Source organism: Ovis aries, chromosome 15 (assembly GCF_016772045.2).
Source record: "Ovis aries strain OAR_USU_Benz2616 breed Rambouillet chromosome 15, ARS-UI_Ramb_v3.0, whole genome shotgun sequence".
NCBI classification, from domain to species: domain Eukaryota; kingdom Metazoa; phylum Chordata; class Mammalia; order Artiodactyla; family Bovidae; genus Ovis; species Ovis aries.
Window position 1 is genome coordinate 64713699 of NC_056068.1, and position 24741 is coordinate 64738439.

The window sequence follows — 24741 nt, forward strand, 5'->3', positions numbered from 1 at the left end:
GAGCCAGACAGAACAACATGCTCTTCTCCACTCCCTTCTGAAAAATATTAGACATACTATTATAGAAAGATAAAAGCTGAGCTGTTTGAGTGCAGAGCAGGAACTTACTTCACTTTTGGGTCGTTGCTCAGAAAAACGTGTGGAAGAAGGAAATACTTTTAAGCAACATCCCTTTAACCTGTGTTTCATAAATCCCGAAGTTTCAAGCCTCAGGGACTCGTGACACTTAAGTCACTGGGTGAGCTGGCCCGGCTCCCATCCACGTGCACAGGTGGAGCCCCATCACGTGAGACAGGAGCTGTCCCCAAGCTGGGCACACAGACTGTCTCACTGTTACCCCAAGACACGGCTCATGTTTGGGATCTTGATTATGCATAGCACCACTCCGGGTTTCAGCTTACTATCTGTAAAAGGAGGAGTCTTAGAAATTAAGTACAGCGATAGTCAAGTTTAAAGTTGAGAATTTTGATTTGTGCTTTTGAAATGGTTGGCATGACACTTGGTAACTAGTTCGACTGGTTCTACACCAGTCATGTGGTCAACACAAAGCTCTTGGCACAGTGCCTGCACAGCCTAAGTGAGGAAGAAACTAAACATCTCAGCCTACGTTTAAAAAAACAAAACAAAACAAAAAAAAGCTTGACTATAGTGTGTAAAATAGTGAACATCAAGCATGTTTGACAACAGCCCACAGGAAGAAGCACATCTGATGTTTCTCATCATGACCCAGCACACACTTACACGCATCACACACACACACACGCACGCACATGGACACATGGGCAAGAACACACAAATCTGCAGGAAACAGTCTGTATCCTTTCAATATGGGATGCACTCTGACAGGTTCTATCCTTCTCTATTTCATTTTCTTAAGTTGACTTTTTTCTAACAAATGGATTTCTTGACCCACTGAATGGTTACGATGGCAGTTCGAGAAGTACTGTCCAAAGCTGTGCTGTTCGGCGTAGGGATGGAGCACTCGAAATGTGATTAGTATGAAAGAAGAGGGGCGGTGAGTTTAAAATACACAGCAGACGTTTAAAAATATTACCAAACATTAAAGGAAAATACCTCATTAATGATGTTTGCTGCCGATTGCATGTGAAAGCAAAACTAGTTTGGATAATTTGAAGCAAATGAAATATTTTACTAAAACGAATGTCACCTTTCCTCTTTACTTTCTGTGGCTATGAGAACATTTAATATTAAAGAGGAGGCTCATATTAAGGTTCTAGCAGGCAGCGCTGACCTAGAGCAGGGTCAGCAGCGACTGTTTATGTCAAATCCACCCCGCCATCTGTTTTTGTAGATAAACCCTTATTGGAACACATCCTCTGTGCTTCATTCACATACTGTATTGGTGAAGAGTTGCTACACAGACTGCGTATGACCTCAGTTCAGTTCAGTCGCTCAGTCGTGTCCAGCTCTTTCTGACCCCATGGACTGCAGCATGCCAGGCTTCCCTGTTCATCACCAACTCCTAGAGCTTGCTCAAACTCATGTCCATCATGTCTAAAATATTTACCACCTGATCCTTTGCAGAAAAAGTTTGCTGACCCCTAGAAGAGCATCAGATGCTTATTGTCTGCCAGTTAATGTACATATGCACACACACACACACACACACATACACATATATGTTATTTGACTTGATACTAATGACAGTCCTGCAAAAGGAGTTTCATTACCACACTTTACAAAAGAGATTCCAAGCAAGTAAGTAACTGGCTCCAGATCCCTCAACCGGGCAGGAAAAAACAGAGCTGGGATGTGAACCCATGCTAGTCTGATGAGGGTGAAAGAGAGTGAAAACGCTGGCTTAAAACTCAACATTCAAAAAACTAAGATCATGGCCTCTGGTCCCATCACTTCACGGCAAAAAGAAGGGGACAAGAAGAGGCAGTGACAGACTTTCTTTTCTTCGGCTCCTAGATCACCACGGGCCGTGGCTGCAGCCATGAAATTAGGTGTTTGCTTCTTGGAAGAAAAGCGGTGACAAAGCTGGACAGAGTATTAAAAAGCAGCGACATCGCTTGACAAAGGTCTATATAGTCAAAACTGTAATTTTTCCAGTAGCCATGTGTGGATGTGAGAGCTGGACCATGAGAAACGCTGAGCACTGAAGAATTGGTGCTTTCAAAATGCAGTGCTGGAGAAGACTCTTGAAGATCCCTGGGACTGCAGGGAAATCAAACCAGTCAATTCTAAAGGAAAGCAACTGAATATTCATTGGAAGGACTGATGCTAAAGCTCCAATACTTTGGCCACCTGATGCAAAGAGCCAACTCATTGGAAAAGACCCTGATGATGATGGGAAAGATTGAAGGGAAAAGGAGAAGGGGTGGCAGAGGATGAGATGGTTGGCTGGCATCACTGACGCAATGGACATGAACTTGAGCAAATTCTGGGAGACAGTGGAGGACAGGGAAGCCTGGCGTGCTTCGATCCATGGAGTCTCAAAGAGTCGGACACGATTCAGCGACTGCATGACAACAGGCCTGGGCTACCATTTCTACCTTGTAGGCACCTTCCCCTCCCTCAAACAATGCCTTCCTAGCTAGATATAGCACTAAACTCCACCTTTGTGCCTGGAGAACTGGCCCATCGGACTGTCAACCAGTCCATAGGAAAGTGGGGGCAGGTTTGTGGAAGAAGGCCTCTCAGGGAATTTAAGGATTGTAACTATTCCTTTAGTTCTAGGGAAAATGAGCAGCTTTTGACCCACCATGAAAATTAATACTGCTCAGATGCTGCTCTGTGAATAACCAAAATGCCATCATTTTAAGCTTCTCTTCACTTCAGTTAGGGCTTTTCATTAAGGTGCCTCTTTTTTCATTTTCAACCCTAATACTTCACACCTCAGATTTGATGGCCCCAGATAGCTAAATAAAGTCATTTTGGAAAAAAAAAAAATAGTGTAGGAAAGACTGAAAAAGTCACTGGGGCTATTATAAAGTGAAAAAAATAAAAGAGATAGCTGAGTGATATCTATTTTGGCGAATAAATAAAAATCACATATAAATGTCCTATTTTATATGTGCGTGTGTGTGTGTGTGTGTGTGTGTGTCTGTGTGTGTGTCTGTGTGTGTTGAAGACTATTCTCACAAGGTGTATGGAATATTTATTTGTTACAATGAAAACATAGTTGCTGTCAAGTTTTTGAGGTTTCCTAGTTGAAGAAGTCATGCACATTTTCTGCGTGTGCAATTTTAGGTCGCTGCCATCCTTCCACTAATTTCCACGTAGGAAAACACAGAGTAATGAAATCACGTAAGTACAAAGGACTAGGATCTTCAGGGCTCACTCAGAAAACCTGGGGAGTGGCTCAATTGTTTTTGAGGAAAAGTGGGGCCACAGCGCCCCCCTGTGTCCAGGGTGGGGGATGTCACCAGCGGCGGGCAGAGGAAGCCAGCCTCTGCTGCTTTGGGGCAGGGGTTCTGCTGGCAATTGCATATAGACTATTGCATACAGTCGGCACAAGAAATGCCCGGGGGTCAAACAGTATTTATGCTTGTTGAGTGAGACAAGTGAGAGAGCTCGAGCTCCAAGGCCCAGATTTGCCTGTCAAAATAAAGGCTTCCAGGGTTTCCAGACTCTTCTCGGTGGCAGTGGAAGGGCTTGGGAAAGCCACCTGGAAGCGATGCCCTGAGTCCAGCACAGCATCCGTCCAGGCCTGGCATCCTCAGATCTCTTTTTCTGGCAGATTTTTGGCAGTGATGAGGTGTGCAGGGACTGTAGCCTACCAAGCTCCTCCGTCCATGGGATTTTCCAGGCAAGAATACTGGAGTGGGTTGCCATTTCCTTCTCCAGGAGATCTTCCTGATCCAGGGATTGAACCCGGGTCTCCCGCATTGGCCCCCCCAGCTGTGATTCTTTCCCCATCTCAGTTTCAGGTGTTCCAGAGAGATTTAAGCACTGCTTACCTGGGGGTATTCATCCTGCTTGCTGCTGTGTGATTTTCCTAGGTGAGCAGGCTGAGCGTGCAGCCTTCTCTGCAGCCTTCTCTTGTGCCATGGACTCAGCCAGAGGTGGAGGAGTCAGAGACACAGCTCCTGGGTCTCCAAAGCCTCGGCAGAAGGGCACCATGATACCTGCCACGCATGTCCTGGCAGGTGACTTTCTGCTGCTAGATCTATCTCCTTGTATCTGACTGGAGTTGCTCATCGGGAAAATAACCAGTCCGATACTCAAACACCTCTCACTCCTTTTAGGTGCCAGGGGTCCTGCACTAAGGTTCTGGCCAGGCTGTGAGGACAGCAGGTTGCAGGAGACCAAAAGGCATTCTCTCCAGGCGCCAGGTGGCTGGGCCCCATCAGACAGCGGTATCTGACTCACAGAAAAGTGAAGTTGCTCAATACCCCCATTTTAATTCTCCTGATTTTAAAAATACTAAAAATGTCATGATCTTCCCAGGTCTCCCACACTGCAGGCAGACTCTTTACTGTCTGAGCCATCAGGGAATCCGTACAGAGGGTCATCCTTAACACCAAAGCAGAGGGCCAGCCACTCTACATGCATCTGTTAGATCAATGAACAGCACCTATTTCACTGCAGCTTGAGCTGGAGGCCCAGGTGATATTCCAGAAGACTGGCCTAACTTCTAACGCTCCCATGCTGAAGGCAGAGGCCAGTCCAGACGCTGATATTGCCTCCATCCTGCAGTTAACACAGGAGTCCCTTCCCTGGTCACTTTAAGCCTGATGGCTGCAGGTGACCCACAGTATCTGCATTCTTTCTTCCAATTCTTTTTGCTATCTTAATGTCCTGAGCAGAGATGGCAAAAGTAATTCCCAAACTGGTATTCACTGCTAAGCCTTTCATCAAATTAATATTTGGTCATCAGGAAGAGGCATTCAGACATGGAATTTCAGGAAAATCATCAATCACCTGTAGCATTCTCTGATCTAGTTCAGTCAGGAAATGATCAAACCCATGAGCCTCCAGCAAGTTAGTGATGCTGTCCAATCATCTCATCCTCTGCCATCCCCTTCTCTCCTGCCTTCAATCTTTCCCAATGATTAGGGTCTTTTCCAATGAGTCCGTCTTGACATTGGCAGTATGGAGTTTCAGCTTCAGCATCAGTCCTTCCAATGAATATTCAGGATTGATTTCTAGTAATCTGTGGCCTCCTCCATATACGAAATATAACCAAATGAAAAGTATTATAGGTGTCACTAGAACATGCATCTTAAAATGGCATGCAGATATTAAAAAGACATTTTAAAGAATTCTTTGCCTAAAAATGTTCAAGTTTTTTTTAATATACAGACTTTGTCAAAAATTTTTCCTCCTCCGTCTCCAAGCTTTTAATCTGGTGGGAATGACTAGAGGAGGCTCCAGACATTTGAGTCCCTTTTATAACCATGAGCCAGCATCTACCAGTTCACATGTGAAGGAAGAAGACGTCTTTGTTCAATGGAGCCCTCCCATCCTCAGCAATTTGCAAGCTTACTGCCTTTCTGTCACCAAATCCATCCCCAGCTCCTGAACAATCCCAACCTTAACCCCAGGAGTCTTGAAAGATAAACTCCCCTGCCTTGTACAAGGCCCCCCAGCTGTGATTCTTTCCCCCATCTCCCTCTCGCAGGCAGTGGGGGCATCCTGCTTGGCTCATGATGTCCAGGTGAAGGCTGAGATTCACACTCTGTACCCAAACGTGCCCTCAGCCAGAGGTGGAGGAGTCAGAGACACAGCTCCTGGGTCTCCAAAGCCTCGGCACAAGGGCACCAGATACCTGCCACGATGCCCTGTCCCTGCCTGTCTGTCCCTTGTACACTGGATGTGCAGATCTGACCACCTGAACCTGCTGGAGCGAAAGAATGCTTTTCAACTACATAAATGTGCAAATAGCTCATTTAACTCTCCTGATTAAATATTAAAATTCCCTTCACATTAGTCAAAAGCATGAACTTTCTGGCCGAGAAAATGACCGAGTGACTCAGCAGAAAAAGGCAGGCCAGGCCAGCCAGGCGGATCCCTTCCTTTCTAACCTGGAGAGCTCACCCCACGGCCACACCTTCAATCACCGCTCACCGGCTAGAGGGCCACCATCCCACCAGAAAAGAATAGCATGGAATTCCAGGAAAATTCGAACCTGTAGATTCTGATCTAGTTAGTGGAAATGATCAAAGCCAAATGGCCCCAGGGTTTGGAGAGACACAGCTCTGGGTCCCATTTCTGCTGTGCAGTTAAATCTCTGGTCATGACATTGCAGCTGGAGAATAATAATTTAAAGAAACAATATTTTTTAATTTTTAAATTTTAATTTTTTTAGATTAAAAAATAATATTAAAAATTTTTAATATATTTTAAAAAATCTTTTAAATTAATAAAAAGTTATCTTTTTAAACATCATCATCCCCTCTGGATATTCTCATATCTTCAATAAAGTCTACACATTCACAACCCCCTTGTATGTGAGAGGCTCTGGGGGAATTAAAGGGCAAGGGAGCTAAGGGAAGGTTCGCTTTGCCACCTCACCTTCCACCAAGCCTCCAGACAGAGAAGTATCATCCAGGCGAATAATGGTCTCAGGGACCCCAGAATAGCCAGCGGAGGCCCCAGGTGAAGGGACAAACACAGCAATACAGAGCAGCTTAGAATATGCCTGAGACAGTCTTCAACCTCCAGTTCCTTCTTCCTTTCAATCTTTCAAACTCACAGTACTCCGGGTATTGTGAGATTTAGTGGACCTATTTCTGGTCCAGAAGCCAGCAGCAGAGCAAGGACTAAAACCCAGGTCTCTCTGCTCAGTTGGACTGTGGACTTCTGGCTACTGAGGGGGCTGAACCAAATGTTCTGGAACATTCTGAGTCCATGGTGACAACAAGAAGAAACACCTTATTATCCTTATCGTGACATAGAAGCTGATTCAGCGTTCCTTGCCACGGAAATTTCGCATGCCTTGACCGCTCTCTCTTTTGAAGAGGGTTGAACAAAAATAAGAGCCGAGTTTGGCTAAGGAAACACAGCCCAAACTTGAAGTGCTACCCTGGGTGAGTCATCCAGAGGATATTAAGTTCACAGCAACTCCACACTGAGTTAAGTAAAGCCCACTGAAATAGATATTTGGGGTCCACTGTTTGTAGGGTAATAAAAGGCAATGCCCCTTCCTCTCCCTCAGGGAGATGATGTGAGTTACCTAATCTTAAGAGATCTAAATAAAGGCAGTCTTACCCTAAGCAGCGGCAGCTTAGCTTCCTACTCAGCTCCACGGGGCTCTGAAACACATGGGATGAGAAGAGAGGCCATTCAGAGCCTCCTGGATAGGAAGGAGGGACACCAGCCCTGCGGAGCCTGCCCACGGCTAGGCTACCAGCTGAGAGACTCCATTTGTGAGTTTATTCGGATCGGCCTGCAGTTACTTGCAAAACAGAAATTTTCAGTTGCATCTCTTCTTACCAGCCTGGAAGACGCAATCCCATCCACGCAGGCGTTGAGCATGGCCATTCTACTCCCCCTGCTCCCTGACCTCCCGTCCTTCCCACGTGGACCCCCTCTAGCCTTAAGGAAGTCGAGAGCTGTCCAACAGACTCAGCTCCCCACAGACATCTCCTAGGTCACAGAGGAAAGGAAAGCAAGAACTCTGAATGACTTGGTCTCGACACCTTAACTTTGACCTGCCTGGATAATAAAGACAAATGGGATGATTCTCCCTGTTGGGTTGTTAGGTAGATGTCACCTTCTTAGACTTGGGGCACAAAATCCAGATGACCACAGCTGGAAGCAGGGAAGTGGCCCGGGCTGGGTCTCGAGACAAGAAGGTGAAGAACGGGAGCAGCAGCGCTGGCACTCAGCGCCTGCATGTAGATGACGCCCTGCAGTTGGAAGCAGCTTGGTCTATCATCTATCCCTAGGCAGCGCAGAAAGGACACTTAGTTCTTGTCATCTGCAGCGCAAAGACAGCTCAGGCTGGCGGCTGTCACCAATAAGACCAAAGCATTAGAGGGTTGGGAACTTCAGCCCCTCCTCCCACCCGGACCCTGGGGGAGGAGAAAGGAGCTGGAGATTGAGTTAATAACCAACGGCCAGTGGTGTCATCAATCATGCCGATACCATGAAACTCCCATAGAAATCTCTAAAGGAAGCTTCTAGAGCTTCCATGTTGTAAACACATCAAGGTGTGCCCAGAGAGGGGACCAGACTCCCTTCTCCATACCTTGCCTATCATCTCGTCCATTGGCTGTTCTTGAATTGTATTCTTTGCAAGAAACTTGGATACCCAGGGGGCTTCCCTGGTAGCACAGCTGGTAAAGAATCCGCCTGCAATGCAGGAGACCCCAGCTCAATTCCTGGGTCGGGAAGATCCCCTGGAGAAGGGAAAGGCTACCCACCCCAGTATTCTGACCTGGAGAATTCCATGGACTGAATAGTCCCTAGGGTCGCAAAGAGTCGGACACGACTGAGTGACTTTCACTTTCACTTTCTGGAAACGTAACTAAAGTGTTGCCCTGAAATCTGTGGGTCATTTCAGCACATTAGCAAATCTATTGAGGGGGTTATGGGAACCCCCTGAATGTCCAGCCTGTCAATCAAAATACAACCCGGGCTTTCAACCAGCATCTGCAGTGGGGCATCCTCGTGGGACTGAACCCTTAACTTATGGGATCTGATGCTAACTCCCAGGTAGATGGTGTAAGAACTGAACTGAATGGTAGGACACCCAGCTGGCATCGGAGAGTGTGGTAGAAAATGCACCACATGTTTTGAATCAGGTGTGTTATGAGTACAAATAGTTCAAGGGTTAAAAGCACAGAAAGAGAAAAACCTTCAAACAAACCATCACTAGTGCAAATACCACCATAAGATCAAAGACGTCTAGGACCAACTTTCTAATCTTATCACTATGGTTCTCAAGAAAGAATTAGCAAACACACAGCCGTGCGTATGAGTGTTGGCAACCTAACTTGCAAAGTAGAGAAACTGACAGATAACCCCACCTAAGTTCACCAGGCTTAAAGCAACACAGTAAAGGCTATTCCGAGATAAAGAAAAACAATCATCATCACAGGTGGCCTCTGTGTCCCAGGCTCACATTCTGCCTTAATCCTTTCCAAACCTATCTGGTGTGTGATATTGTCCCTATTTAACAGATAAATAAACTGAGTCTCAGAGAGGCTAGTTAACTTCCCTGGAGTTTTACTGTCAGGAAGCCGTGCAACAGAAAATCCTTCCAACCACTACAACACGGGTCCCAGAAACTGCTTTATGCCAAGTATCTCATTATGAAACAGTCTAGGGTACTGCAAGAGATCAGATATTCTCATCCTCTTCATGTCACCATGAACAGCAGTATTCCATACAGGCCTGTTTCTGTGTGGCTTCCCAGCGGGACTGGCCATGCGACTTGCGGGGCTTAGTGCAAAAATTAAAACCCCAGGACTCTGTTATTAAGAATTTCAAGAATGTGACTATAGAGCATTAAACCAAGGACAGGTCCCTTCTGAGCCCTGTGTAGCTGCCCATCCCATGCCCAGGAAGTCAGCTCTGCTTCCCTATGTTTCTATGTGTAAAATCAATAAATTCAAATAATCTTAAGATTCTCTCGAAGGAGGACTCAGAAATTCTTGCAGTAAAGCTCACCCCCCACCCCAGTGATTTTTTTGACTGTATTCATGTATATATTCTGTAAATACCCTATGATTCTATGACATGAGAAACTCAAAAGTTAATTTTAAATGCCCCCTTGACCAGATGCTAAACTCACAGCGGCGCAGAAGCCTGATTTTCCTGCTGTTTGAAAACTCGAGAAGACCTCCATCTTGCTGACTGGCCTGGGCAGCTTCGCTCAAAGGTGGAGAGCGACGTCCTCTTTCGACCAGCGTATGGACACATGGCTAAGGCCCTCCTCCTTCCGCTACGGTCTCCTCCTAAGGGAGTGAGCCCAGCAACCAAAACACAGAGCTTTCACACCTGTTTGAATTCGATTTCCTGCTTCCAACTGGGTTGGAACACAAGCTGGACTTCTGGGGTGGCTGGTTAGTCATTTGGAAGAGAGGAATATCCGCTTTCAGGCTTCCACTCTCGCCACGTTTATTCTGGGGCCTTTCCAGTGCTTTCGAAACGTACTTCTCAATCCCTCGTCTTTTTCCTCTCTCATTAAAAGCCTCCTCTTCCTTCCCATGATTGCCCCTTCACTTTTAAAAAGTCTGCCAGGATCCCAGACCAAACCAGATTGGACCTACCCAGGCTCTGGAACCAGCAAATCTCGCTCGAAGCCCCCCGGTGATGTTCAGGGAGAAGCCAGGAGGACTAGGACGATGACCCAGGACCAGGCTGGCAACGGCGACCGCTGGCAACTTGTTCTCAACCTCAGTCCTGCTGTCCCAGGTATAGCCTTGTGCTCCAGAGCTCTGGTCCCCAGGTATTTTAACAACTCCAGGTCACTTGGAATATAAACAGTCAAAGCGGCAGGGCTTCCCTTCTCAAAACCCGTGGCAACAGCTGGTGCTGGCCTGGGGAGGGAAGTGCCCTCTGGCTCCCCATTCAGGGCAGCAGGAAAACCACCCTTGCCCTGCAGCTGGCCTGCAGGAGGCCCCACAGCGCCCCCTTCTGGACAAACTGGGTAGATTTTGTGCGCTGAACCATTACTTACACATAGGGATTGTGTGTGGAGATCTGCAGCTTACTATCCTGGAAACCCACTGAGAGTCTTCAGAGGGAAAGCGAAAGCAAAGAAAGTGAAAACACGATCCGTGGGTGCTCCAGCTAACAACGACTTCTATGTCAGAGAAGACTAGAAAACACAGCATCTCTACTTCGATTCTACTTTCAACTCAAAAATAGCAGTCTGACTGCCCCAGCTCTGAACCTAGGAAGAATCTAGCATTCACCATTAAGGATGATGAGGGTAGTTCCAGCTGAAGACTTTCTCATAAGGCTCAGGAAGGGGTTCCATAAACGGGCCCTTCATCACATCACAGAATTCTCCCTGAGGATGGAGAAAAAAAGCATGCCGAGTGAGCAGAGGTTTTATTTTCTTATCCCACCAGGACACAAAAAACAGCCCTCAACATGTGTGTCCCAGCCCTAGAAAACTCCAGCAAAGAACTTCAAGAAATATAGGAGTATCACACACGTTTCTTTACATTACTGTTAGGGGAAGTACATTGAAACAGCCCACCCTGGCCAGGCACCATAGAAACCATTTGCATGAGTTATTTTACGACGGGAGGTCCTGGTAAGGAACACGGAACTAATGAGCCTCCACCAACCGGAAGAGTTTGGGAAAGGTCAAAAGGAGATACCACATGTCCGACCACCTCCCAGAATCCTTCTCTTTGACATCCATCTTGGCTGAACAAGGCGTGCAGCACCAGGAAGGACTCTGAGTCAGAATGATTGGCTAAAGACAACCCGGAAACTAACCCCATCACCATAAAACCTGAGACTGCAAGCCATGTGACAGAGCTGTTCTCCTGGGTTCCCTTACCCTGCTGCTCTCCACCCGGGTGCCCTTTCCCAGTAAAATCTCTTGCTTTGTCAGCAGATGTGTTTCCTCGGACAATTCATTTCCAAGTGTTAGGCAAAAGCCCAGTTTTGGGCTCTGGAAGGGGTCCCCTGTCCTTCAACTTTACCAGGAAACATATACCAACGGCAAGATGTATTTATTTTTAGACCCAGGGCTTTTTCTTTTCCAACCACAATAGGAAGTCAAAGAAGAGAACTCTAATGGGAATGATTAAATACATTCAGAATCTCTTTAAAAGTTAAAAAGCATCAATATTAATAGACCTTTTTCTAGACCAGTTTCACAAGCAGTTGTACTGTTGAGCCCTGGATTTATTCTCTGATGTAATTTGCACATCATTTTTTACTTAAATCCTTCTTTGAATATCAAATGAATGCTAACTTCTCCTTGTCTTCCTTCAGAAGGAAAGAGGAAAAAGAACAGAAAGACATCACTCAGAGAAAGCCAGAAGTCTTGGGAAAGACAGGGGGAAGTGGACTCAAAAACTCTTTATCTGATTCCATTTTATTGCATTTTAAAATAACAGCAGCTACAGGAGTTTGTAATCTTTCCCAGACAACAGCATGGGAACATAATTGACTATGACAAATACATTTTTGGCTTCACAAGATGAGCTGCTGCCCAATTATTCTTATAACCTACTTGAACCTTGTCAACCTTTGCAGTGAAAAGGCTGGTTATTTATTGACTGCTAGGCAGAGAAGTTCAACTGATCGCCAGGAACTAAAAAGGAGGACTTGTCCTAACAAGCAAAAGAGCAGGGTTGTTGTGTTTTTTTTTTTTCAACTTTGGTGCTGTTCCTCCCTTAAAACCATCCTCTCTATGCCCTTGCATGCCTCCTTGCCAAATCAGACAATTCAGTTACACCAACATGCACTGTGATAATGATAAGTTGGGGCACAAAGAAATGAACATAGTCCTCATCCTCAGAGAGATCTCAGGATTGCGATGGCTCAGATAGACAAGAAAACACTTAGCACACTCCTGTAATAATGAAGCGCTGTAATAAATGTGATGGGGACAAAGTTCCTGGAAAAGGCCCAGCCCAAATGTCATCTCTCTAGAGAAGGCTTTCCGACATCCCCAGGCTGAGGTGGGTGAGTATTCAATTAATAAATGTGTACTGAGTGCGTAGCGTTCAGATCCTGGGAGATGCCATGATGAACCAACCATCAGAGTGCTTACATTCTGGTGATGGAAGTAGACAGACATAAGAAGATAAATAAAATTGTAACTGATGCCATGAAGAAGGGGGGAAAGGAGAATGATGTAGGACTAAGAAAGGGGGACCTATTTTCAGTGGCGGGATGAGAGAAGAGCTCTCTGGGAAACACGGCTCCAGCTAAGAACTAAAGGACGTTTCCATGTAAGAGGGCGACGGCCAACTGCAGAATGGTGGTAGGTGGAGGGTAGGAAGTGGTCCAGACAAAGGGAATGGGCCCGAAGGTGGGCAAGACTGGGGGGTGTTTGAGGAAATGAAAGTTAGGAGGTTGGGAAGCTTCCGCTGGAGAGATGACGTGCCCGGGCTAGCATGGAGAGACAAGGCCACACTTAGGCACGTTTTGGAGACAGAACTGAGAACGCTTGTAGATTGGGACTGATGGAAGAGAAAAAAACAGGGCCAATACTTACCTTTCTAGCTTTGACTCTTGAAGGAGTAGGGGTGAGTCTGCAGGGGAAATAACCAACATTTCCACTGTATCGTGATCATTTTGAGATGCCTGTGCAATGCCCAAATGGAGATGTCCATTAGGGTGAGGGATATAGGAAACTGGAGCTTGGAGGAAAGGTCTGAGATAGAAACATACACTTGGGAGTTATGTGGTATGCAAGTGCCCAAGAAGGGATCCAGAGAGAACGCAGAGCCAAGAGAATGGGGATCGAGAATGAGTCCGAGGAAGTTTTAGGAGCTACACAAGAGCACAGATGAAAGATTATGAAGAAAAATAGAAGAGATCCAGCTAGTGAGACTTAGGAAGGCTATGGACAGTGAAACAAAAAAGTAAATAACAACCACTACTAAAATATATCCAACTCCAGCCAGCTGCCCCCTCTGTCACTCAAAGGGCCACGGAGGGTTGGCTGCATGGGTCTAGTGGTTTAGGCACATGAGCTTTTCCGCGCCCTCTGCTCTGAGCTCTCTTTCCCTGCATCGTGGGTTGGAGCAGGAAGACTGCAGGAAACTCTGACCAAGTACTCAGAGTGCTGCCGTGTCTTCTCCTGCAGGAACCTCCAGAGCAAGTGATGAATTACCCTCTGGTTCTACTCCTATTCTTCATCAGCTTCTTCCACAAAGGGAACTCAAGATCTCAGCATCACTTAGACAACCTTTTGAGCACGCTTACCTCACACCTACACTGAAACTAAAGCAAGTAAACGAAAATGTAACCCTGCTCTCGCATCCTCCCTTGGATGCCCACTCTTTGAAAAAAAAAAAAATCACATTCACTTTCTCTCCAGCCATTCCCAACTCACAATCACATGCCAACAGTAGCCCTTATATTGCTAATTCTGGCTCTGCTCAGCAACCACCTTGAAAATGATCCCGTTTCAGGACTTACATTATTTAATGTCACTGTAGCATGAAGCGGTGTCAGCCACTCCAAGACCCTTAATTCTCTCCTGATCCCCCTCCTTACTTCTCAGCATCCTAAGTACCCTGAAGCACTTCTGTCCACCGAGACACATGGGAGCTCCCTAGGAATCTTCCCTCAGGCCCCTACATGTGCTTGGTCACTGAGTCCTTCTAAATATCCTTGGAATCTGGTAATGCCTATGCAGCTCTATAGCCTAATATAGGCCAGTATTCTCCACCCAGATGTCATCTTCTAACCAAGCTCAGTGGTCCTGCCTCATTCTCTTCTTCCAGCTCATGCTGCTGCTGCTGCTAAGTCACTTCAGTCGTGTCCGACTCTGTGCGACCCCATAGACGGCAGCCCTGGAGTGGGGTGCCGTTGCCTTCTCCACTTCCAACTCATATTTCACTCAAAATTCTTATAATAATCATAATAACAAAGACTTGGAGATGACCTAAATATGTATCGATCAAGGACTGCTTAAATCAATTATTATATAACCATAGAGTGGACAGTGAGCTATCACCAGATATATGGATTTTATATATATATATATATATATATATCATATGCATATATACGAGGCATGAAGTGAAAAGCAAGTTGAAGTAAGCTGGATAGGATTATGCAATTTGCATATTAAGAATTGGATGTTTACATTGTCTCATGTTACAGGTTACATGTCTGCCTCAAAAGACCCAAAAAGTGAGTATTTTTAGAGAACAGGATTGAGCTGAGAGACAAGCTTTTATTTCTTCATGCTACTCTGTAATATTAGAAGTTTGGGGGTTTTTTGGTTTGTTTTTTAATAAGGCCACATTTTTTCATTATGGGAAAAGAGCCATAGGACAAAAAATTTTTTGACCCAAAGGACAAAAAATTTTTCTTTTAATTGTTCAAGATAATCTGTTTGACAGTGGATAGTAAATTCTTCATACCCCTTTATTCAGCTAATACATTCCATGTGCCAAATGTAGTCTCTAAATGTAGATTCAAAACAGTCAGTGTTGCCTTACCCATTTTCTGGAAATATGCACGATATCTATCTGCCATTGTAAATAAGAGGTGTGTAACTCTTAAAAACAGGTAAGGAAAGGAAAGTTTCAATGTTGCTTGCTTTACCTTCTGTTACTCTATAATTGGGCCATTTGAACTGAGTTGTCATGCTAATAAAAACACAGACACATTGATAACCAATGTCCTGGTCTCAAAGCAGACCAGGTCTCACCTGCTGTGAGAAAACAAGAGGAAATACCCACAGAGGTATAATCTGCAAGGCCTTGGATTACATACAAAAGCGCTCTTTCGTCTCTGAACACATCTGCATATTTACCAAGGGAACAGATAGGGGAAAAGTCAACATACAAGCACTTTGGGCCGGAGGTTGACAGAACGCACGGCTTCTTGAATCAACAGAACAAGGCAGTGGATGTTCCAGAGAGGGATGACCCAGTCCCCTGCCTCCCCTCTTCCAAGGCAAGGACTCCACGAGAGACAACAGTAGCAGGAGCCTAGAAACAGCCGCTGTGAACGCTGGAAATACCAGTGACAGCTAGACTCTGGCTCCTGGGATATTTATCTGTGGATCTTTCTGGCCCCTTCCATTCACTAGAACTGGTTTCCCTTTCTTGGGCATCAATTTGAGATAACCAGGCTCCTGTTGGACCAGATACCTTTGGAAGGTCTGAGTGATGAGAAGGGTTACATCATGTGTCTTTGGGGGCTGTGTGGGTCACAGGTAGAACCAGGGCAGTGACACCTGCTCTCCAGCCTTGCCCACCAGAACCCACCTGCCTCCCTGCTGCCCAACGGCACCCTCCTTTTAAGGTACAGTATTTTATTACAGATGACAGTTTTGTGGCGCCTGGATATTCAGATGGAAAGCAACAGAACCTCTCTCAAACATTCAAATCTGGAGCTAACAGTGGATGCTGTGGTGAGTTCCCCTGAATGCCCCCACGTTCAGGACTGAGGCATTTATCCCCCCAGCTGCTGGGAGTGTTGATAAGTGACAATGCTTACCAACTCTATCTCTGTCTTCACCCAGGGCCAGGCCCACTGCCCGAGCACAACGCAGTCCAGGGGCGGGTTGTTCTAGTGGTAGAGGTCTCTTTTCTCTCCATTCAGGACCTTTCGGCACCAGAACTTCCTGAAGAATGGGACAGGCACTTTGTTGGACTGTTTCAGCTTCTTCCTCTGCTCACCCTTGCTCCCTTCTCTATTCTACAAGGATTTATTCTGAGAAGTTCTCTCAATAAATTTCCTGCACACAAGTCTCCATCCCAAAGTATTTCCCAGGAGAGAACTGCGACAGGTCCTCAACCCCAATGTATTAATGTCTTGAAAAGACTCCAAATTTTGGTCTTCTCAGACTAAGAGAGAAATGCTTGCACATGATTAGTTCTTCATTGAAATGTTAGCAATTAATCATGATGGGAAAATCAATGATCCCTGCAGTGCTTCTGTGCTATGATGGTTTTACTAATATCTGCTGATAGATGACTTTGAATCCCAAGAAAACACTAGGGGAACAGATTCAGTCTATAATTCCATTACACTCTATTCTCTTCTTAGAAATTAGTCCAATATTTACTTTTGACACTTTCTCTAGACCCTATGTTGCATTTCAGTATAAAAAGTAACTGCTGAACCCATCACCCAGAAATCATCATCCCTTTAGCATGTCTACGCATTGTCAGCTGATATTCATCCACTTCACTTCTAGACATATTAACCCAATTTTGCTTTGTTCACATGGACTTCTCTAACAAAGCTGGTTATCAGATCCTAACTCTCTTTTTACATGAAGACTGAGATTAAAAACAAGAGCTTCCCAGATGACTCAGTGATAAAGAATTCGCCTGCCAGTGCAGGAGATGTGGGAGACAAAGGTTTGATCCCAGGGTCGGGAAGATCCCCTGGCAGAAGAAATGGCAATCCATTCCAATATTCTTGCCTGGAAAATTCCATGGGCAGAGGAATCCATGGGGTCGCAAACAGTCAAACACGACTGGGCGACCAAGTACAAGGGTAAAAACAAAACTACAATTTGGTCCACAAACAAAAATACAATTTTGCCTGATACCTAATTGAGAAGAATGCTCTCCTTCCATCTGTTCTCTTTTACCTTATCTCCCTTCATGCCCTGCAACCACTTCTTCTATTTGAAAATAGATGCTAGATTAACGTCTTCAAGCTCAGGTCTAACCATCGTTCTCCGTTGCCTAACCTTATTCCCACTTTGTTTCAATGGCAGCATTTTCTTTTGAACGTCACACCTCCGTTCAAAGATAAGCTCACTTCTTTCGGGCACCGTTGCTGTCCTTCTTGTGCATTGCCTCTTAAATTCTTGATTATCTCTTCTTGCAAGGACACTTGGCTATCTTGCTGCCTTTGATCAAAATGATTGGAGCAAACAAATGAACAAAGGACTATAGACAAGTGGTCGTGCCCTGTACTGTTTCAAAGCTTGTGAAATTTTAATAAAATGTGAATTAATTGCAAAATGTGGATACTATGAAACACAGTAGAAGTAGATGACAAAAAAAACAGGTACCCAATTACAATGTAAAAGCAAAATATCTCTGTTTCCCCATCTTTAAAATGAGCATAATATTTCATAAGTTTTTCAAGGACTTAATGAAATCATATATGTGTAGTCATATAGACTTGGAGTTCCAAGTTCAAGCAAATGGTCCTATTTGTATTTGTTTATGGTGATATCTGTAAACAGGGCTTCCCAAGTGGTGCTAATGGTAAGCTAATGCAAAAGATGCAAGAGACAAGGGTTTGCTCCTTGTGTTTCGAATATCCCTTGCAGGAGGAAATGGCAACCCACTCCAGTATTCTTGCCTGGAAAATTCCACGGGCAGAAGAGCCTGGAGGGCTACAGGCCAAGGGGTCGCAAAAGAGCTGGACACGACTGAGCACACACACATATGAGAATCATCTCACAAACACCAAAAATATATATTTGGTGGAAACATGTTTTAATCAAAAGAGAATGGGATCCTGTGGGAATTGAGATTCCCTAAGGACCAAAGGGAGTCACACAGCCAGTCTGGACAAAGTGCTGACATTTACTGCCACCTACTGGACAGTCAGCAAACTGTGCCACTCTTAAGAAGGCACAGAAATACATTCTCTGAGGGTCTTCCCAGGTGCCTCAGCGGTAAAGAATCCTCCTGCCAATGCAGCGAGACACGGGTTTGATCCCTGGATCAGGAAGATCCCTGGAGGAGGGCATGGCAACCCACTCTGGTATTTTCGCCTGGAGAATCCCATGGACAGAGGAGCATGTCAGGCTACATCCCATAGGGTCGCAAAGAATTGGACACGACCAATTCACTGAACATACATACTCTCTGAATGATTCTTTCTCAATTTAAAAGGCATCCCCAGTCATCACTGTCTGCATATGTTGCAAAGAACAAACAAACAAACAAACCAAGGACATCAGCCACACTCCTCAAGAGATAAGAAAAGTAGCTGTGTTAGGAAATGGGTAAGTGAAGTCACAGCCCTAACCAGCCATGCTTGAAAATCACATAAGAAAGAATAAATTCCAGGGCCTGCTAAATGCTCCACTACATTTGCCACTAAGAAATGTATTCTCGATATTTCAAAGGATTAAACCCATGTGGTCGTACACTGGGCTGTCTCAAAGCTCTGCATCTGATAAGACCATGCTATGGTGTCCGCACAACCAGTAATCACAAAGGAACTCTTCATTAAGAACACAGTTAACGGAAATAAGAAGGGAGTGTTTTGAAGGGATTAACAAGAAAAGCAGCCACAACTGCTAGACAGCGTCATACCCTGAGAAGAGGGACTCCAAGCTCTCGTTCTCTCAGGGGCTGCCTTAGAGAAGTAAGGGGTCAAGCAAGAAACACGAGCAACTCATCTCAGAAAAGACTCTGTCCAACCTGAGAGGCACATGGCCTGTCTTGGGGGGCAGCCACTCTTCATCCCCAGCTGACTCTTCCCACCCTCCACCCCTGTGGGACCAAGCAGTATAGCCTAGTGGTTACAGTCTGGGTTCCAGAGCCAGGCTGGGCAGGTTTAAAACCTGGCTTTGCCACTCACTAGCTGTAAAACCAACAGCAAGCTGCTTAATCTTTCTATGATTCAGTTTTCACACCTGCGAAATGGGGATAATAATAGTCCTTTTAAATCACATTGTTGTGGGGATTAAATCAATTAATACATGCAAAGTGCTTAAACAAAGGTAGGGCTGTTAAGCATTTCAATAAGTGATACCAAGACAAAAGGGCTGGTCTTTTATTATCAGATTTCCCAACATTTGGGAGAAACCAGAATCAACATTTTTTTTTTTTTAGGTGAAACATTATTCAGTCAGTTCAGTCGCTCAGTCGTGTCCAACTCTTTGTGACCCCATGAATCGCAGCACGCCAGACCTCCCTGTCCATCACCGTCTCCCGGAGTTCACTCAGATTCATGTCCCTCGAGTCCGTGATGCCATCCAGGCATCTCATTCTCGGTCATCCCCTTCTCCTCCTGCCCCCAATCCCTCCCAGCATCAGATTCTTTTCCAGTGGGTCAACTCTTCTCATGAGGTGGCCAAAATACTGCAGTTTCAGCTTTAGCATCATTCCTTCCAAAGAAATCCCAGGGTTGATCTCCTTCAGAATGGATTGGTTGGATCTCCTTGCAGTCCAAGGGACTCTCAAGAGTCTTCTCCAACACCACCATTCAAAAGCATCAATTCTTCAGCACTCAGCCTTCTTCACAGTCCAACTCTCACATCCATACATGACCACAGGAAAAACCATAGCCTTGACTAGATGGACCTTAGTCGGCAAAGTAATGTCTCTGCTTTTGAATATACTATCTAGGTTGGTCATAACTTTTCTTCCAAGGAGTAAGCGTCTTTTAATTTCATGGCTGCAATCACCATCTGCAGTGATTTTGGAGCCCCAGAAAATAAAGTCTGACACTGTTTCCACTGTTTCCCATCTATTTCCCATGAAGTGATAGGACCGGATGCCATGATCTTCGTTTTCTGAATGTTGAGCTTTAAGCCAACTTTTTCACTCTCCTCTTTTACTTTCATCAAGAGGCTTTTAGCTCCTCTTCACTTTCTGCCATAAGGGTGGTGTCATCTGCATATCTGAGGTGATTGATATTTCTCCCGGCAATCTTGATTCCAGTTTGTGCTTCTTCCAGCCCTGCGTTTCTCATGATGTACTCTGCATATAAGTTAAATAAGCAGGGTACAATATACAGCCTTGATGTACACCTTTTCCTATTTGGAACCAGTCTGTTGTTCCATGTCCAGTTCTAATTATTGCTTCTTGACCTGCATACAGATTTCTCAAGAGGCAGGTTAGGTGGTCTGGTATTCCCATCTCTTTCAGAATTTCCCACAGTTTATTGTGGTCCACACAGTCAAAAGCTTTGGTATAGTCAATAAAGCAGAAATAGATGTTTTTCTGGAACTCTTGCTTTTCCATGATCCAGCGGATGTTGGCAATTTGATCTCTGGTTCCTCTGCCTTTTCTAAAACCAGCTTGAACATCAGGGAGTTCACGGTTCACGTATTGCTGAAGCCTGGCTTGGAGAATTTTGAGCATTACTTTACTAGCTTGCGAGATGAGTGCAATTGTGCGGTAGTTTGAGCATTCTTTTGCATTTCCTTTCTTTGGAATTGGAATGAAAACTGATGTTTTCCAGTCCTGTGGCCACTGCTGAGTTTTCCAAATTTGCTGGCATATTGAGTGCAGCACTTTCACAGCATCACCTTTCAGGATTTGAAACAGCTCAACTGGAATTCCATCACCTCCACTAGCTTTGTTCACAGTGATGCTTTCTAAGGCCCACTTGACTTCACTTTCCAAGATGTCAAGTCTAAGCAAACTATTTAAAGGTTTTCAGAATCCTGTGTGATCCAAAACACACATGTCTGTGGACCACCTACGGTCCACGGGCATCTGATACCACAAATCTGCTGCTATGGGAAGAGCGGAGCTTGGGAGGCAGACAGGCCTCCACCCCACTTCCACCTTGGCCACCATCTCTGGGATCCTTCAAGCACAGAGGCCGGGAAGCTGGGGTGGCAGGGCACGTGATGGGAAGTTCCACGCCAGATCACAAAGACTGAGTGACAGATGGCACTCCTGATGAAATGTAACAGAAGAAAGTCCTCTTGGTTTAAATGCAGCCTCTAATATACAGGGTTTGTAAGTGGTGGTGGTGGGGGGGGGGTTGTCCCTCTCCTTGCCCCCATGGACTTCATCCAGGGTCTTTAACACAGACCACCACCTATTCTACTGGGACCCAGATGAACAAATCCAGCCACCAAAATAGAGTTCATTCCATTTTTAAAGGACAGTCCTTGCTCAACGAGTCCATAATCTGAAGCAGCTGCTGAGACTGCCAAGAACACCAGACGGCCGTTCAGCAGACACCCGTGAGAAATTAAATAGATCCACGAATGAAAGATAAATAAATATCAATATCATTGGAAAACAGCCATTTAAATTAAAAAAACAAAACCACAAAAACACGCACTAAGAAAATGAAGTATCCTTTTCTGAAGTTTAAGGATCTACCCCTGCCTTTATTCCCCTTTCATATTGCTGGCCTATTATCTTTTCTGCCATCATCTGATGCCAACCAGACAGATTTATAACGAGATGCTGGTCCTTTTCTATTCTACTGACAAATCTGCAACCCATCTGCCTCCAATCAATGATGGAGCACGTGGAGATGGAGCAATGAGATATTTTTAAACACTCCTTCAATTAATTCACTCCAAGGACTTGGCCGCTTGGTGGGTGAGGGGTGAGGGGCTGACAGAGGGAAGAGAGAGCAAGCTCACGATCTGGTAAATAAAGAGATTTGCCGTAATCTGGATCCTAAAACCCTTGCTATGAAACATTCTGCCGGCCCCCAACAAGCTGTTAAGGGTATGGGAGAGGAGAGAGCAGGCAAGGCGGTGTGCGGCATCTGTTTGCTTTTTCAAACTTCCAGGACAAGTTCTGAAAATGCAAACTAAACTAAAATTTCATCTTGAGAATGACTCTTTTGCCTACTATTACTAGATTTGAAATGACCAGTGTCTGGTTTGATTAAAATAAGTATAGCAAGTGATTGAAATGAAGAGACGCAGTTGGTTCCAAGAGGAAGCAAGTCCCAAGGAGGGGGAAATCAGCATGAAAAACAATTTAGTTTGCCTTTAAAAGAGGGAAAAACCAGACATCTGGGCATTGTGTGATACAGCCATGGAGAGGGGCAGGGAGGCAAGATTTTCACTGAAATCAGCCTTTGTTGAGCTTCAGACTGTCAGTTTTGCAATCCTGGATCTGTATTATTTATGGCACACTGGCCCAGAAATCTCACACCTTGCTGCTAAATAGTGCCTGTTTCTGTAGCCCAAGCACTGCCATCTCTTAAAGACTTTTCCTTATCTGCCAATTCCCTTACATCCAAAGCCAGGGGAGACAGCCCCTAATTACGCTGCATTAGAGAAGAAAAGAAGTGGCCATTGATACTGACGGGCAGAACTGTTTCTGGTTTTTAATATCTTGGCTTTTTCCATATCACAGGCTTCGTCTGGCTTTAGAAATTGTTTCATGAGAATTAAGCTTTCAATCACTCACAAGAGGCGATCTTAGTAAACGTGAAATTGCTTTCTCATTTGAGTTTCACGCATCTTTATTTTACCCAGGGAGGCTGAAAATGAGAAATTAAAACTGCATGAGGCAGGCAACATGCAACCCCCTCTGGACCCTACACCTATGCCCTCCGTTCCCTTTTCAATAAGTCTGTTCTGTGGGCTCTTCCTCCCGCTGGCCTCAACTTCACTCCCAAGGGGAGGCAGGAGGAGGCAATTGTTAACATTTTGCTTTTGTTTGCTTGAAATAATAAATCCAGTGGTCCCGCTTGCGGGGTTTTTCTACTATCAGCAGCTTTCTGATTTGCTGGCTTTCAAAGTCAAATTGAAACCCAAGCCCTTGCACTTGGCTTTTGCTCTGACCCCTTGGCTCCTGGGAGCTGATCAGAAGACAGATCGCCTTGGGTCCCTGACATACTTGGTGACCTAGCCGTCTTGCATGCTTAGAATGTATTTCTGAAATGCCTGCCACTACGCGTCTGAGTGCTCCAACATAATTCAGTCTATATTGGACACTAGCCAGTCTAATACTAATAATCTCTTTCCAATTTGGATCAGGGACCAAAACCATAATTCTAGTCATGTCTAAGGACTCAGAAAGACAGAATCCTCAACTATCAAATTAGACGCTGCTTTGCAGGAAAATGCCCCTCAGGGTCTAGGAACTACCAAAGAGTCCACGTAGAGTCTTCTAGAAGCTGGATGCTAATAATCCCAATTCCAAACAATCAGAAACCTCACGTAACCAGATCATGTTTGAGTATGCTGTGCAAAGGCAATGATCAAGTGCACAGGCTGATAATGAGAATATTCCCAAAGGCAATTTGCACAGTGTATGCCAAAGTTTCGAAAGAAAGCTGGTAATATCCTTTGCCAGACATGCCTAGCACACTCTTCCATGATAACTGATATTTCCAGATGGTAACTCTAAAGTTGAGTCAAGTCCTGGAATCTTCCTGGAAAGATGATGATACATTCTATATCATTTTATCCTTAAAGTTCATCCTCCTTGGACCGCCTACTTCACAGTTACTGGAAGAATCAAATGTGATGATGACACAAATAAGCTTTGAAAGTGAAGTGCTAAACAAACATAAGATGTCACTATGGCTTCTAATAATTCTTTCAAAATTGGTAATCTGCCTATGCTGTTGAGTGTAACTACATCACCAAATAAATGGCAACCAGAATGGTCAGTTTGCCATACAGTTCCATTCCCCAAACATTCGGGATCAATCGAACTCAAAATACGTATCTTGAAAGCATAAGACTCTGTCGCTATTTTTTGTTTCCTTCTCAGCAATGTATGTTTCAAGGAAACAGCTTGACACGGGCTAACAAAGGCAACCAGTCTGCGGATTCTCCGTGAACTTCCCTTTACAAGGTACATTAACTAAAGGCAACAGAAAAGGCAAGAGAATCTCACTAAACCATATGAACAGTCTACTAATCAAAGTCTTACGTCTTTGGAGCCCCCACACACCCAGAGTGCCCACCACATGAGGTCTACCCAACAAATGCTGAGCCAATGCACCTGGTGAAAAGATGGAAGAAAGGAAGAGAAGAAAAAAGCAAAGACCAGGGCTTCTGAGAGCGTCACCTGCTCATCAGCACTGCTCTGAAATGATAATGGGTCAGAGTTCTTTCTCTATTTGTTTCCCAGTCTTTCAAATTTTCTCAGTTCTTCCCTAAATGCAAATGCCTTTGACCAGTCTTTTCTTGACAACGGTACAGTGCATAATACCTTACTAATAGAATGTGAATCCCTTCTGCTCTATACTTAAATCAAATATAGAGTCAAATCATTTGGCAGCTCTCATTTAGGACAAAGGTGAGATAAACACCACTTGATTGGGGGGTAAACCTGTCCCTTTACTATCTGGCCATCAAATAAGGATGCAGGACTTGAAACACTGCCATCATCCATCCTTTTCAGAGATGTTGTCCAACCTGGCCCTCACAAGCAGGGGCAAATCTAGAAGGGACCTGAAAGCCGCCAGTAGTGCCTTTGCATCCTTTCTAATATGAATGACTAATTAAACAGGCAAAAAGACACT

General features: G+C 44.9%; 1 protein-coding gene across 1 annotated transcript in view; it reads right to left on the minus strand.

The window, feature by feature from the left end:
- The window catches only part of SLC1A2 (solute carrier family 1 member 2), a 166388-nt gene that overhangs the window by 139904 nt on the left and 1743 nt on the right, over nt 1-24741 (minus strand). The window lies entirely within an intron of this gene.